Source organism: Notamacropus eugenii, chromosome 1 (assembly GCF_028372415.1).
Source record: "Notamacropus eugenii isolate mMacEug1 chromosome 1, mMacEug1.pri_v2, whole genome shotgun sequence".
Classification (NCBI taxonomy): domain Eukaryota; kingdom Metazoa; phylum Chordata; class Mammalia; order Diprotodontia; family Macropodidae; genus Notamacropus; species Notamacropus eugenii.
In genome coordinates this window covers 520,680,167-520,692,745 of record NC_092872.1, presented here as the reverse complement: position 1 = coordinate 520,692,745, position 12,579 = coordinate 520,680,167, and the positions used below count along the sequence as shown (strand labels likewise).

General features: G+C 42.7%; 1 long non-coding RNA gene across 1 annotated transcript; it reads right to left on the bottom strand.

Annotated features, from left to right (window-relative positions):
- Positions 1-1,450: 1,450 nt before the first annotated feature.
- LOC140520041 (uncharacterized) lies at positions 1,451-8,521 on the bottom strand. Its single transcript, XR_011972361.1, has 3 exons — positions 8,292-8,521; positions 8,121-8,187; positions 1,451-1,856 (listed from the first exon to the last, which is right to left on the bottom strand). It is a non-coding gene; the product is annotated as an uncharacterized lncRNA (long non-coding RNA).
- Between the last annotated feature and the right edge of the window lie 4,058 nt (positions 8,522-12,579).

Here is a 12,579-nt window from a genome sequence, read left to right as displayed (position 1 = left end):
AGAAAGTTCAAGTTGGATGGGACCTTGGATGCAATCTAGTCTTTGACTATTGGAGATGGAAAGACATCATGTTCTATGCAAGTATCTTTTCTACAGCGGTTCTGTTGGGTTATTCACTGCTGAGCAGCTGCCTGACCATCTGAAGTGATGGGAAGAGGGAAAGGGGTCACACACAGGCTTCTTTGGTAGCTCTAATGGCTATGAAGTTATTCACTGTATGGAGGCCATACGTGGATGGTGGGAATAGGTCCAGGACTAGGAAGACCTCTCTGACCTCCTCCCCCTAATGGTGTGTGTTTGTGGGGCGAGACTTAGACTGTGGCTCTTTCTTTGGTGTGAAGATAGTTAGTCCACATCATTATTACCCTTCTTTGGATGTTTGCAAAGCATTTCCTCTGCATTTTGCTTGCTTTTAGTTCTTCCAAGGAACCAGATAAAGGTCTCTGGCATATCGGGTAGATTTTCCCATTGAGAATTTGCAAAAAGACATGATGAGAACTGCACAAGATTGAAAGATGTAGAGGGATTGTCATTTGCATTGGTAGAGATAATGTCTACACCTGTTAGCTCATAGATCCATCAAAGAATCTCATTTGATTCTTTCAATATTCCTATGAGGTATAAAGGACAGAGATTAGCATTCCCATTTTACAGATGATGAAACTAGTTCCAGAAAGAGAAAGTTAATTGCACAAAGTCTCACAGTGAATTCACAGGTAAAGCAAAGACTTTGGCTGAAGGTCTCTCCTGACATCCCATTCTGGCCCCTTTCCATTACACTGTTGCTGCCTTATGTTGTTACTTAGTGACTTCATGTGTATATTTGTCCCAGTGGGACTGTGAGTTCCCTGAGGAGGGCCAGGATTGTGTCTTATATTTCCCCCACGTGGGCTGAATGCAGGGATAGACACAGAGAAAGGGGCTTCGGTAAACACTTACTGGATTGAAAGTTGACGGCTCCATCTGCCTTGCTGGCAGCTTTCCTCACTCCTACCCAAGTTTGAGTCCAGGCTGCCCTGTCTGAGTCTGAATGCTTCCCACTCTGACCTCCCTCATCTCCTTTAGGATCCAGAACTGAACGTACAGGAGGGGAGACCTGCAGGGGGCTGGAGGGGCTGGGCTTTGGGATCCACTTTCTCCCAGACACCCTCCTAGACGCTCCGAATTCCCAGCCCGGGCAGGTCCCCAGCCTCAGCTCCCACAGTCCAGACAGTCCTGGATGCCAAAGCACACCCTCCCTACAGAGAGAGGCAGCCTCTTCTGCCTAGGGGTGAAGCATCTAGGGGATGGGAGGGGAAAGGAGGGGAGGGATCCATGGCACAGAAGAACCAGAACTGTCCTAGCTTGGCAGGTACAGGTCCTAGGCTGAAATCAGGACAAGAGGCAGGCAAGCTAGGCAACCAGCTAAGACACAACACACAGGCAGCCAAACCAGCAAGATTCGGTTTGTAACAGGACTTCTTAGAAACGCTCCTATTTTGAATGCCAGACAAGCCTTTCCTCTGTAGCCCACAGAGAGAGATGTGGGGAAAAGTCAAGTGGTCTGTGTTTTAGGGCAGACTCACAAACTCCATGAGGTGATCACACAGGGGAAGCCCAATTTTCACACTTGGCTTAAGGGAGAGCATATGTCTTGACTCAGCTCTGGTCCCAGCATCCAGGGCAGCTCCCGGCTGTCTCTGAACAAACCTAGCTGATTGTCCTGGGCCCGCTGGTGGGGAGGGAAGTTGGCAGGGACAGGGGCAGTGAAAGTTGCCTTTTGAGAGGCAACAGGGTGTTGTGGAAAGAACTTCTCAGTTTTGTTGCTTACAATTTGTGTGACCTTGGGGGAGTCACTGAGGCTTCTTTGTCCTCCTCTGTAAAAGAAGAGGGTTAGGTTAGATGATTTTTAAGGTCCTCTTCAGTTCTAAAGACTGTAACATTTCAATTCATTGTAGGCTATCCCTAACATCTATTTTAGTTCCTTTGATCAAGGATCCCCTTAATTGTCCATTTAAAGAGATTTCACCAATACGAAAAGAAAGATCTTTGGGGTTTGGGGAAAGGGGTTCACATATCATGGTTCCCCTTTAAAACTGTCTTTTCTCATGAAGTTGTCCAACCCTGGACTATTTCCCTCCCCCTTCTATTTGCCTATTGGATTCCTATCTATCCCTTATTGTTTTATCCTTCCCTGTATTACATATCATACTGATCTGTGTTTATGGTGTAGACCAGGGTGGAGAACCTGTGGCCTCGAGGTCACACATGGCCTTCTAAGTCCTTGGGTGCAGCCTTTTGACTGAGTCCAAGTTTTATAGAGCAAATCCTTTTATTAAGGGGATTTGTTCTATGAGGTTTGGATTCAGTCAAAGTTCTGCAGCTGAGGCCACATGTGGCCTCAAGGCCACAGGTTCCCCACGCCTGATGTAGACTCCTTCTAGAATATTAACTCCACAAGGCCAAGAATGTAAACTTATGGAAGCCTTATATCTCCCCCAATGCTATGCACATAACAGGCATAAATGTCTGTTGAATGAATGAATGGTTCTGCTTTTGGATCCTAGATCAGGAATTCCTGATGAAGCAGGAACATTTGTCCTATTTCTACATTAAGAACAGACTTAGCTTCATTCCATCCTTTTATTCAACAGGACTGCCTGGATCTGGGGTATCCACTCCTTAGAAGGAGATCATAGACTCCTAAATTGTCAGGGCTGGGAGGAATCTTAGGACATAGAATGTTATCACTGGAAGAGGCTTTGGAACATAGAACATGGAATGCCAGGGCTAGGAGGGACCTTAGAGACATTTGGTAGCACCCCCTCAATTTATAGAGGAGGGAACTGAGGCTCAAAGAAGGGAAGCACTTTGCAGTCAGCTGGTGACAGGGTAGGGCTTGGCAGCCCTGGTCTCCTGAATTCTAAGGCAGTGCTCTTTAAAGGGTAGGGAGGGAGCTGGGGGAGAGAAGTACAGTACATTTGGCTTCCCTTAGTAGCACAGCTGTGGCTTGGGTTATTGGCTGCATCTTGTGCCAAAGCAAAAGGAGTCCACAGCCTGGGAGGTGGGAGGGCTCACCAGACCGTGAAGCATTCCGAGAAGCAGGCTGCTCAGAAAATAAACCCACCCTCAGAGTCACCCACCCTCTAGGGCCTCTTTTTCTTCTTGTCTTTTCTATTCACCTGCATTCAGATATAGATATGTGATACCATAATCACCCCCTTATACACCTTCACAAGACCATATACAGTTATCTCCTATGTACACCCAAATACTCCTCAATAGCACCCTGACACTACATATGTAGCCACAGCCCGCATATAATTTATATACCTGTATCAATTATAGTCCCATCTGCCCCCCAAATACATACATGCACATAGCATACATTCAAATCTCCTTATTTGTATAACCCATTCCATCCTCACCCTTGACACAAATTATTTTGTTGTTCAGGCATTTCAGTCATGTCCTACTCTTTGTGACTTCATTTAGGGTTCTCTTGGCAAAGATACTGGAGTGGTTTGCCATTTCCTTCTCAAGTTCATTTTACAGAAGAGAAAACTGAGGCAAACAGGGTTAAGTGACTTGCCCAGGGCCACACAGCTAGTAAGTGTCTGAGGCTGGATTTGAACAGGAGTCTTCCTAACTTGAGATTCAGAACACTATCTACTGTATCACCTAACTGCCTGACACAAATTATAGGTACATAAAAATACCCTCTAGGTTACACTCACAATTCAATAGACATTTATTGATGGCCTACTTACTCTGTATAAGGTCCTATACATACTTATCTGAAGATACCGCTAAACATTATACAAACATAGATAATCTCTTGGTCCCTCTTATATACATATTCACTAATACACACAATGACACAAACACATGAAGGGGGTATACATATTATAATACTACATGTACAGAGCAAGAAGCACATTCACGTACCAGAACCATACAATGGAAAGAAAAATGGGCTGGAAGCTAGAGGCCTGGATTCTAGTCTTGTCTTCCACACTCTCTGGGTGACTTTGGGCAAAGTATTTCCCTTCTCTGATCCTCAGTTCCCTCCTTTTTAAAATGAAGAGACTAGACTAGTTCATTTCTAAGGATTCTTTCAGCCCTAACCTTCTGGGATTCTATGATACAGACCTTCCACAGTTGGTTAGGGGGGTAGATTCCAAGTATTTTCCCATAGAAACAATGTTTTAAATGGTGGTCAGGTTTCCAGGCCAACAAACACACCAACATTTATTAAAAACAGAAAGCAACTGAATCCAGGGCTATATTAATAATACTATAGAACTGAACCATCTTGAGAAAAAATATTTCTATGGGACAATGCATTACTTTTTATAATATGGAAAGACATTTCCCTTCACTCCTTACAATGGGAGCAGGGACTCATCTCACTCTAAGTCACTGTAAGGCCCTAAGCTCCTGGGTCCCATCACAGAAGCTCCTGAGAACACAGAATTCAACAAATACAATCTGATATTTATTAATCACATGTACAGTAAGAAGCACTATGTTCAAAACGTAAAGGTAGCATGCTTTAACAGGTAGAAGGTGGGACCTGGAAGTCAGAAAGACCTAGAATCAAATCCCACCTCTGACAGTAGCTGTGTGTGACTTGGAAAGTCCTCTTTCACTGTCCGAACCTTTCTCCAAGGCAACTTTCTTACTATTTGTCTACTCATAGACCAATTGCTTTACGCATTGAGGAAGGGGATTCTCATGCTAAGAGTTCTCCACACAGATGTGTGCTCTAGGCCCTGTGCTATGTACTAAGAGTTCAAAAAAGGAAAGTAAAGAACAGTCCTTGTCCTCTTGGAATTTTCCAATCTACTGAGTGATAGATAGAATATGTACATAGATAAGTAAATATAAAATAACTTGAGGAAAGAGCAAACAAGAGTAGGGGAGAATCAATCAAGAAAGCAACAAGAATTTATTAATCACCTACTGTATGCCAGGAACTTTGCTAGGTGCTAGAAATACAAATATCAATAAAGAAGCAATCCCTACTCCCCAAAAGAAAAGCTAAGCCTTGAAGGTAGCTAAGAATAAGAATTTTGAGAGGTAAATACTAAGAAGGAGTGCATTCAAAGTGTGTGCACCCAAGGCTGGGCCAGTCAGTCAATAAGCCTTTATTAACCACTTACTACAGGGCAAGCACATGCTAAGTGCTAGGGATATAAGTTGTTGTTTGTCCCACACAGTGACATTAGGAAGGTGATGTTTTGATTTGCGAGTGAATTGGATTTAAGTGAGGCAAGGCTGTGCAAAGTCACCAGCCTCACTTTCTTCTCCTGAGTTATCTGGTCCCAGGGGTCAAATAAAGATAGATCAGAGTGACTGAAAATGGCTCAGGGTGCAGTGGGAGACCTTGACCTGTTTAAGCTAAGGTCTTTCCCAGGTCTCAGTCTGACTGAGGCAACACCCATTCAGTGACTAATGCTAGGTGAGAAATGAGCCAGAGAATGGCTTCTTTATCTAGTCAAAAAAGAAATCACTCTAGAAGGGGAAGACCCTCAGGGTTTCTGGTCAAAACAGAAATAATTGCTATTTATATTCGTTGTGAGCCATTGCGGCCCAAATAACAACCAAGTGGAGCTTGGCCTAGTACCTACTGTTGGCCAATAAATGAGAGCCAAAGTGATTTAGGTTTGAGGCATGGTCCACAGGCCAAAAGAAAGACAGTTTCTGGAGGTACTTATGTTTAAGGGGGGAAAACAACACATAAGAGAGAGTTATAAAGTGGGGGAATGGAGGAAGGAGTCCTAGAGGGAGCATGGTGACCCTACATCTAGAGAGTCAGAAGCATGGTAGGGTTGGAATGATGGCCCCACTTGAGCCCCTCTCCAAAATGGAGGCCCCAGGAAGAAGCTGTCAGTGGGAGAAGGGATGTTTCAGGGTGAGAAAGTCACTAAGGTATGGAAGTAAAGTTCAGAGAGACAGTAACAGAGAGAGAAAGGAAGCAACTAGTTGAAAGGGAAGGGGAGAGAAGCTATGGGGAGGGAAAGGGATTGCCTATGGTCTTTGAACCATTTGACTGGAAAGGCTATTGCTGGAGGTCTTTCCTAAGAGTCATAGGGGCATAGGATTTAGGGATGGAAGGGATCTTTGAGGTCATCGAGTCCAACCTGCTCATTTTACAGATCAGAAAGCTGAGATCCATGAGATAATACTTATAAAACACTTTGCGCAATGCCTGGCACACGGTACGCACTTTGATAAATGCTTGTTTTATTCCTAGGGATTAGCCCAATATTGTACAGGTAATAAGTGTCAGAGCCAGGATTTGAACCCAGGTCTTGTGCACAGGACTATTTCTATCTTCCACCAACACACTTAACACCACCCCTGCCTCTCCACCCTTTGCTCCCAATAAACCAGAAAAGTACAAAAGAAAAGCAGTAATATTCTATCTTATATACTTAGTTTCACACCTATTTTCAAATTCAGTAATTCTTAAAAGGGAAATGAAGTATTCCATCCTGGCAGAGCTGGACCTTCCAATAGAAGGATTGCCAATTCAAAATTTTACCTATCCTTTAAGGTCTAACTCCAGTATCACTTCCTCCAGGAAACACTCTGATTCTCCAATTTTGTGTAACTTCAGCATTCTGATGTCAGTTTACTTATATCTCTCTGTTGTCTTCTACTGTCTAATTACTCTAGTTACTTGTGTAACTATGTGTATGTATATTTCCCTAGTAGATGTTGAGCTGCAAGGATAACGGAGCTGCCTCTCTACCCAAATATACAAATACAAGAAAAACTGCCTTCTCTTTATATCCTCCCAGGCCAGGCAGAGTTACCCTCAAGGGTTCTGCAAAGTAAGGTTATATCACTTAGACCCAGAAATCAGGACCTTAGAGCCAGAGAGTTCCTTACACTCAGCAAAGAACACCAAATAGCAGAACGAGGGTAGACCTCAGCATCCAGAACATGGAATGTTGGCATTGTACGGGCTCTTAGAGCTTAGAATGGTAGAGCTGAGAGGGACTTTGGAACTTATTCAAACTGAAATGGGTTGGGTTGGACTAGATAACCTCTTTCCAAATGTGAAATTTTCTGCTTCTATCACTTTAGAAGGGGAAAGTGAAGAAAATAATTTATATATGGCCTACACTAAGCCAGGCACTGTGCCACGCACAACAACACTGGGACATAGGTGCTATTATTATCCTGATTTTTGTTGTTTAGTTATTTTCAGGTATATCCCACTCTTTGTGACCCCATTTGGGATTTTCTTGGCACATATACTTGAGTGGTTTTCCATTTCCTTCTCCAGTTCATTTTACAGATGAGAAAACTGAGGCTAAGTGACTTGCCAGAGGGTCATATAGCTAATGAGTATCTGAGACTGGATTTGAACTGAGGTCTTTCTGAATTTAGGCCTTTTGCTCTAGTTATTGAGTCATCAGCCAACACAAAATAGAGTTGGAAGGTGCCTTACAACATATAATATTTTGAAATTGACAGGAAAATAATCTTCACTTTGCCTTCTAATTCTAAAAATCTGATTCCCTACAAGCCCCTAAGTCCTAACCCCTCTGTCTACACACATGCAAATATACTTCTGCTCCTGCTCTATAAATAGACCTGCAAATAGAACTATTCCCAGTACATATACATACATATTTTTCCAAAGAACATATATAAACACACCTATCTTGGTCCTACAGATACACTCAACAGAGGCTTGGTCCCATAGCCCTCAGAACATCCCTCAGCCCTCAGCAGTAATTCCATTTCCCTTGCTTTCTTCCTCCCTTCCTCCCTTCCTTCCTTTTCTTCCTTCCCATTTAATTTTTTCTCAATTACACGCAAACAAAAATTTTTAACATTCTTTTTAAAAAAAATTTGAGTTCCAAGGTTTTCCCTTCCTTCCCCTCTCCCTTCAGCAGTGTTTTTAGGCTTCCGAGTGTATTATTGGCTTAAGGTCACTCTGGAGCCAGTCTTGGAGGACTTGGGTTCAAATACTTTATACCTTTGTATCTTTGAGCAAGTCACTTAACAATTCTGAGCATCAGTAAAAGGAGGAGGTTATTTGGATGACTTGACGGACTTTCCTAACTGTGAATTTCATGATTCTGTGACTCATGGGACAGATGATATGAACCATCACTTACCAGTCTTGGTCTTTCCCATCCTGGGGGAGGTTAAGGTCCTTAGGTAGAGTCTGAATCTGGTGGAGACCTGGACAAGGCAAGGAGGAGGAAGAGGAATAAGAAGAGGAGGAAATTCTAATATCTACTTGATGAAATAGTAGATTTAGAGCTGGAATGGCCCATAGAAATTACCAAGTCTGACTCTCTCATTTTACAAAGGAGGAAACTGAAGGTCAGAGAGGGGAACTGACTGTCATAAGGTCACACAACTGGACATTGTCTCCAAACCTGCTGCTTTTCCCATCACAGATTCTCTAGAATTGTAAGAAAGAATTCAGATGGAAGCAGGAGAGTTATTGACTAGTACCAAAGACTGTCCCTAGGCTGGGAGTGGAGGGTGGGAGCTGTTCCCATCAGGCTGGAGCTGAGAAATCCCTATGCTGGCTGGACCCATCCCTCCCAGGCCAGGCCCGGCCAGTCCAGCTGCAGTTCCAGGTGGAGCCTCTGGAATCTGCTGTGTCACCAGCTCGTAGGCTGGCCAAGCGTAAAACCCTTCAAGTCAGCTCTAGACTCCCCATTCATGGCCCTGGATTACTGCCTACCCAGGCAGCCCCTCAGGGTACATTCCAAAGCCACCTGGGTCCATGGCCACATGATCTGGAACCACTGCCTTCTTCTGCCTTCTAACCTATACTCTTTATGCCCCTATCCAGTCTGGTCCTCATCTGGTATGCTCAACAGGAGCTTCAGTGGTCAGAATAGGCAGGCGGAATGTTGGAACCCATGTTTTCAGTCATTTTTTCCCCTCTACCAGGACTGTCCCCAAAGGGTTGGCAAATGCCAAGGCCAGAGGGATCAAGAATTTCAGGCAGAAAATGATTTGGGAGATTTTGGCTCTAGCCTAAACTCTACTACTGACTAACTATGCAAGGTTGAGCAGATAACTCCAGTTTTCTGGGCCTCAGTTTCCTTATCTGCCAAATTTAGATAATCATTCCATTCTACCCAGGGGCTACATGTGTATGTGTATATATACACATAATACACACATATACACACAGTTATCCCTTCCACATCGCAAGGATTACAAATGTGGTGGCCCCTGTGATCTGGAAAATCTGCAAAAAATTTTTGGCCCTCTCTTTGTACCAGAGAAGGTCTGAATTATTGTGGTATTAAAAGATAAAATATGTTGATATTATACAATACTATACATATAATTTATGCATTTCTAAGTTTCTAAACATTTTCTGTGTCATCTTCTGGATTTTACATGTCATCTGCAATGTCTGCAAAACTCCCCCAAAATTCCCATTTAATTTCTTCTGCGGACCCACAATATATCAGAATTGAGATGGGGAAAGTCGTGATGTGGAAGGGATAACTGTATATGTATATGTATGTATACACATTAGCTACATTTGGAAGGTGATACAATTAGTGCTGCTGAAGGAGAGGCAGTAGGACTGGGTTAGCATCATCTTCCCATCCTTAGTTTTCTCAACTAGTAAACTCCTCCCCTTTCCCTGACAACCCCAAGTAAAGCTTGTATATCATCAGTCAGACAGACCAAGTCTGGCTGGAACACCCCTCTGTCCTCTCAGGCACAAACAATGAAGACGTCAGCCCTCCCTTACCTCCCCTCCCCATCCTGTACACATTTTTCTCCTCTAATGTCCTAAGTCTTAGCAGGGACAGACTTTGTTCAGCTGCCTCACTCTAGGAGGTATTTGCGATTCTGATGTCCCTTCTATTCCTAGTCATGAGGCCTTGAGAGCTGGGAGCCCAGGGGACCTGATTTAAGGACAAGATGAGAAAGGACAGGAGAGGGCAGACTGAATTGGAGGTAATGAGATATATCCGAGTTTATTTGGTGCTAGGGGCAAGATTTCTGTTCCCTGGCCACTGACTCCATGCTGCGATAGGAATGAAAACTGGATTCTACTCCTGACTGCAACACATTAGCTTTGTGACTTTGGGCAAATGAATTCTCCTTTCTGGGCCTGTTTTCTCTGAACACAGCAATAATCATAGTTCTCATTTCTATAAAACTTTATATTTTTCTTCTTAATAGCCCTGTGACAAAATTAGTATACACATTATTGCCCCAAAACTATTATCTCCATTTTACAGATGGAGAAACTGAGGTCCTGAGGAGGAAGTAATATGCTCAGTCACACTGCTAGGTCTTTTGATTCCAAAACCAAAAGGGTTTTTTAAAATTGTTGCTGTTGTTTCATTTTTTTTTCCCCACCATGCAGGGAATCTGATTAGATGGTCTCTAAGATCCCTTCCAACTCTGACAGTTTATGGACCATGTTCTAAGGTCGTTTTTAGTTCTGATATCTTATGAGCCTATGAATGAAGGTGTACTCATTTAAATCCCAGTACATTATTACTTCTTGTAGCCTGTTGTGAATTATGAAAAAAAAATACCTAATAATGCTGTGCTGATAATTGCCTTATGTGCCCAGAGTAGATAGAGAATACTATGTACTCACCCAGGGTGGGGTGTTTATCTCCAAAGGCTCAGTTAGACCTGCATGTTTGCCCACTCCTGGTCACCCCAATTCCCTGGTCTCCCTACTCCCTGAGTAACTCAGCAACCATACTGCTTACTTTACTGCTCTTACCAGCTCCATGCTAGAAGGCACCTCAGAGGTCATCTAGTCTAAAACCCCTAATGAAAATAGAAATCATGCCTGAAATATTCCCTGCAAGTGGTCATTCAGCCTCCAGTGACAGGGGGATCGTTATTTCCCAAGACAAGTCATTCACGAAGCCTCTCATGTGAGGTATTTGCTGTAGAAGGTGGGGAGTGTGGGGTGTGACAGTGTGGAATGGTCATTTCATTTTTATATTCAGAAATCTTCACTGATTCCCTACTTGCTATAGTGGAAAGTCCAAACTCTTTTGGATTTTGGCATTCAAGGCCTTTCTCAATCTGATTGTCAAGCCTTTTTCCACGCAATTTCATATTATTCCTCTCCAGTCTCTATGCTGAAGTTCATCTGATCACAAAGCCTTTGCACATGCCCTTCTCTTTCCCTGGAGTGTCCTATCTTCCTCCTCAACTGTCTTTTACCTATTGAATTCATTGTAGTCAACACAAATTCAACCTCTTCCAGGAAGTCAAGAAAGCACTGGGTTTAGAATCAAATCTTAATGAGTCTACCTGTTACCTGTATGACCTTGGGCAAATCAGCCCCTGGGCTTAAGTTTTCTACTCTGTAAAAAAAGGGTTCTACTAGATTTGAAGTTCTTAAATCTTTTGGTCCTAGGATCCTTTTATGCTCTTAAAATTATTGAAGACCCCAGAGAACTTTTGTTTATGTAGATTATACCTATAAATATTTACTGTTAGAAATTAAAACTAATAACTTCTCAATGTATTTACTAATTCATTTAGAAATAACAAACTCATATATTAACCTAAATAACACAATTTTATGAATAATAATTTTTCCAAAACAAAAAAAGTTGATGAAAAGAATGGCATTTTAAATATATTTTTGCAAGTCTCTTTAATGTCTGGGTTAATAGAAGACAGATGGTTTCTCATATTTGCTTCTGCATTCTATCTGGTGCAATATGTTGTTTTTGTTGAAGTATATGAAGAAAATCCAGCCTCATGCAGATATGTACTTGGAAAAGAGAGGAGTATTTTAATAAGAAATAATGTCTGAGTATTATAAAAATACTTTTGGCCTTGAGGACCCCCTAAAAGGGCCTCAGGAATCCCCAAGAGTCCTTTAGATTAGATCGGGGTGGAGAACCTGTGGCCTCAAGGCCACATGTGACCTTCTAGGTCCTCGGATGTGGATTTTTGACTGAGTCCAAGTTTTACAGAACAAATCCTTTTATTAAGGGGATTTGTTCTGTGAAGTTTGGATTCAGTCAAAGGGGCTCACATGAGGACCTAGAGGGATTCATGTGGCCTTGGGGCTGCAGGTTCTCTCCGCCCGCCCCTCCCCACCCCAGACTAGATGGTCTCTGAGGTCCCTTCCAGTTCCAAATCTTGTGATATTATGATCCACTAATTTATTACTGACCTTTCCCTTGGGCATCATTATAACACTTTTTTTCGGATACTTCAGTAATCCGCTTCCTGTAATATTTTATATTATGGATATCTGAATTTACATCTTATCTCCCTGTGAGTACATGACCTGTAACTTCCATGAGTGCATGACCTATGTTTCATCTAAATGTTGCATCTTTTCAAGCTGTAAGAGCAGCACCTGATGAGAATGGGTAATTTGATTTTTAAGGAATGACATGACCCCAGGTGTATTCCCTTGGCTTCTCTCCCTGACAGGATTCTTTAATCTCTCCCTTGAAATGACCAAGTCCTTTTTATGTCTTTGGTCTTTATCTCTTAAATACATCGACATTGATGTATTGATATCATTCCTCCTTCTCCACTCCCACACCTTGGCATGCTACCCAGAATGTCCAACTGAACCCGAGTCTTGTGGAA